Source organism: Zingiber officinale, chromosome 8B, assembly GCF_018446385.1.
Source record: "Zingiber officinale cultivar Zhangliang chromosome 8B, Zo_v1.1, whole genome shotgun sequence".
NCBI classification, from domain to species: domain Eukaryota; kingdom Viridiplantae; phylum Streptophyta; class Magnoliopsida; order Zingiberales; family Zingiberaceae; genus Zingiber; species Zingiber officinale.
In genome coordinates, this window is record NC_056001.1 from 96880740 (window position 1) to 96884087 (window position 3348).

Consider the following 3348-nt stretch of genomic DNA (forward strand, 5'->3'; position numbering starts at 1 on the left):
AGCAGATGAACCGAAGCAAGCAAGCTACCTCGCACTGATGACAACCGGAGTTAACTCGGACGAATAAGATAAGTCTGAATATGAGTCAAGCTATGAATCTTCATCCGGGTCAGACCGATCCGAGGTAAATTGTTTTATCAACATAAATTCATTTAAAGTAATTGCTTACCTAAATAAAAGATTAATTAAAATCGAGGAACACACTAAACAACTCCTAAAGGAAAATAACATCCTTAAGAAACAACTGAACATAAACTCGGTGACTAGCTAAGTTCAAGATAAAGATTCAATTCAGGTTACAAAACTTGAGGAAGAAAACTCTGTCCTGAAAAGTCAAGCCAACAAGCTCAAAGGGCAGTTGGAAAAGTTTACCTCGTGAACCAAACATCTAAATATGATGCTTGGATCCCAAAGAGCTGTGTACAATAAAATGGACTTGGATACAAGTCTAACACCATGATTAAATCATTTTTAACTTTAACTCAAAATTCAAAATTAACTAAAGCTTGAGTTGTGAAAGCGTGTCTAACTACACAGGTAGGACTCAATCAATACTATATACCAAAAGATAAAATTCACTATATAAATCCATATAAACCAAATAAATCACTCTTAACCTCAAAAATAAATTTAAAGAATAAAATAAATAAACCTAAATTAAACAAAAACAAAATCAATATAAACTCAAGCTATAACCAAGTCTACTATAATTATAAAGAAAATCAACACAAACTTAAAACCTAAATCCAAAAGTCTAATAATTCAGGGGAGGCTCCAAACTAGTTGACACCTCTAAAAATAATAATTTACCCGGGTGGCTAATTAAGACTAGATTAAATAGGGACAAAAGTTTAAGTTGATAAACGGTACTAGTGAAGTTTTGGATGATAGTAGGTTAGGGAAGCTATGCCTATATATGTCTAGGAAGATATGACTTCGACCTGGTGCATTTGACTTAGTGGAACTAATTGAAACTACCCTTTACTAATCCTAACTGATTAGACTAGAGTTTTGTATTAATTTCAATGAATAGAACTATTTGAAAAACTTTGAAGGCATGGTTACTCTAATGATGTCCAGGTGACTCACCACAGTTTAGAAGTTTATCCAAAGAATGCTTGTTTATTGAACTCAAAGATAAACTTGAATCTAAAATAAGGTTAAACCAAACTCTAAATTTCAACCTAACTTATCTTACAAAATTATAAGATTTCTTGATTGAAAATATAGATCGAGTGAGATGACTAAGAATTAAATTAAAATTAACTCTTATTAAAATCAAATTTAAATTTAAATTTAAATTAAATTCTATTAAATTAAAATTAAAACTCAAATTCAAATTAATTAAAACTGAAACACTTAATAAATAAAAAAAATCCTATTACCGCCACCAAAGGCACCTTCGACCCAATTGGAGGCGCCCTCGGGATGGGTAGCAAAAATCCCGCCCTAACCAACTAAAGGCGCCTTCAGTCGGTTGAAGGCGCCTTCCATAGCATATGGAAGATATCTTCCATCAGGTTGAAGGTGCCTTCAACCTTGTTTTTCACACCGAACAAAGACCTTCTCTGTTGGCATTTTCCCCTCTATCAAGGCGCCTTCTAGCAACAAGTTAAACCCTTTTCTCAAGTTTTCTACCTCCAAGCCTCAATAATGCCTCCTAGGTATATTCTAGCTTAATCTATCTAGTTAATGTTTGGCTGTTTGTATGTTTCCTTTGTAAATCTGTGTTTGCATATGACACTGTGCTACTTTAGGAAATGGAAATGTTGCTTGTACCTAGAGTAGCACCCTATCTACCGATGCTAGATTTTCCACTGAGCGATTTAGGCTAGATTTTCTACAGCATACATATATTGCACTTAAATCTAGGTTTCTGAGTAGGTTCATTTTCACCAGATACTGTGTACCTATCATTGATGTCATTGACTATTACTAGTTATATATGATAGTTTACTATAATTATTCAGTAAACGTAGATTTGTGTGCACAGTTTTACAACAACCTAGTCAAGATCGACAATCTGACATACTCCACTAGAGTTGATGGGAAGGACTTTAGTTTCTCTCCCACTTTCGTGCATGATAGCTTAGGACTTAGGAGGTCTACCTGTCTATTTTTGTGTTACCCTATTAGGGATTTGTCATTTGGCGAACCCTACTCCCACGTTACATTGGATACTATCCACATGTATTTTTTTTAGGGAGGAGAGACTACCTACTGTGACTAACTTTAGGTCACTTTCCCTTAGGGTTTAGGACTATGTCCTGTATCAAGTCTTGACCACCTATATTCTGCCGATCACATCTCGCAACGTTGCAATAATGAGACCCTCCCACTCTTTCTTCTTGTATGCACTATGCCAGTGTCTAGACATTGATATTGCATTGCACATATTTCAGAATATCATCCATGCATCCAGTCTCGTCACTAGGAGGCAAGTTCATATGCCCTATTGTCACATTTTGACATACATATTTTCGACTATCGGGGTAGATATGACCCAGGGTACATCCACTTCCCTTAGTGCGTATGGCGATATTGGTCAACGTTAGCTTGCATTAGTGCATATAGATGTCACCGCTCATGGGGGGTTAGTTTGGAGAGTGGGACCATAACTAGACGCTCCAGGCAAGGCCGATGACGATTTTCCACCTATCATTCTAGCCGAGGGAGAGGAGTTGTTATCATTTACAGCCAAGGAGCTCTTTGGACCTTCTCCGACCCAACCCTCGACTTAGTTATTTATCAAGGACCGTCTTGCTCGACTTGAGGAGTCCTCTGCTCAGATCTAGCAGTTAGTCTCAGATGGATTCAACACTATTCAGGGAGAGATGACCATTGGCTTCTCATCTCTCTGGGAGGAGATGACCACTAGATTTCAACAGATTCTTCAAACTTTGCGAATACCTAAGCAACCCCCACCTCCTCCAGCTAACGATGAGCATACTTGATTATGTTTTAATACCTTATTATACAGTGCATTTTTGGATGACTTAATTATGTTATTTGATTATTTTAGGAAATTTCTTTTTAGACTAGGACTAATATTTTCAAAATACTTTTTCAATTATTTTACAAATTCTAGGGTAAATTAGTTACTTATATTTTTCTAAACATTTTCATTTACTTAGTATTTTGAAATTACTTTTGGCCTTAGACTAGATCAAATTCATAGAATGCATGTTCCTATAGATCTAGGAATTGAGCATCTCACAAACACAATAGGTCTACCTTAATTGTGTGTTTATAAACTTAGAACGACGTGAGATGCATAGGCTTATTTCCTGGACTTAAGATGATTATATCAGTGCATTAACATAAGTCTAGACGAAAAATACCAAAATT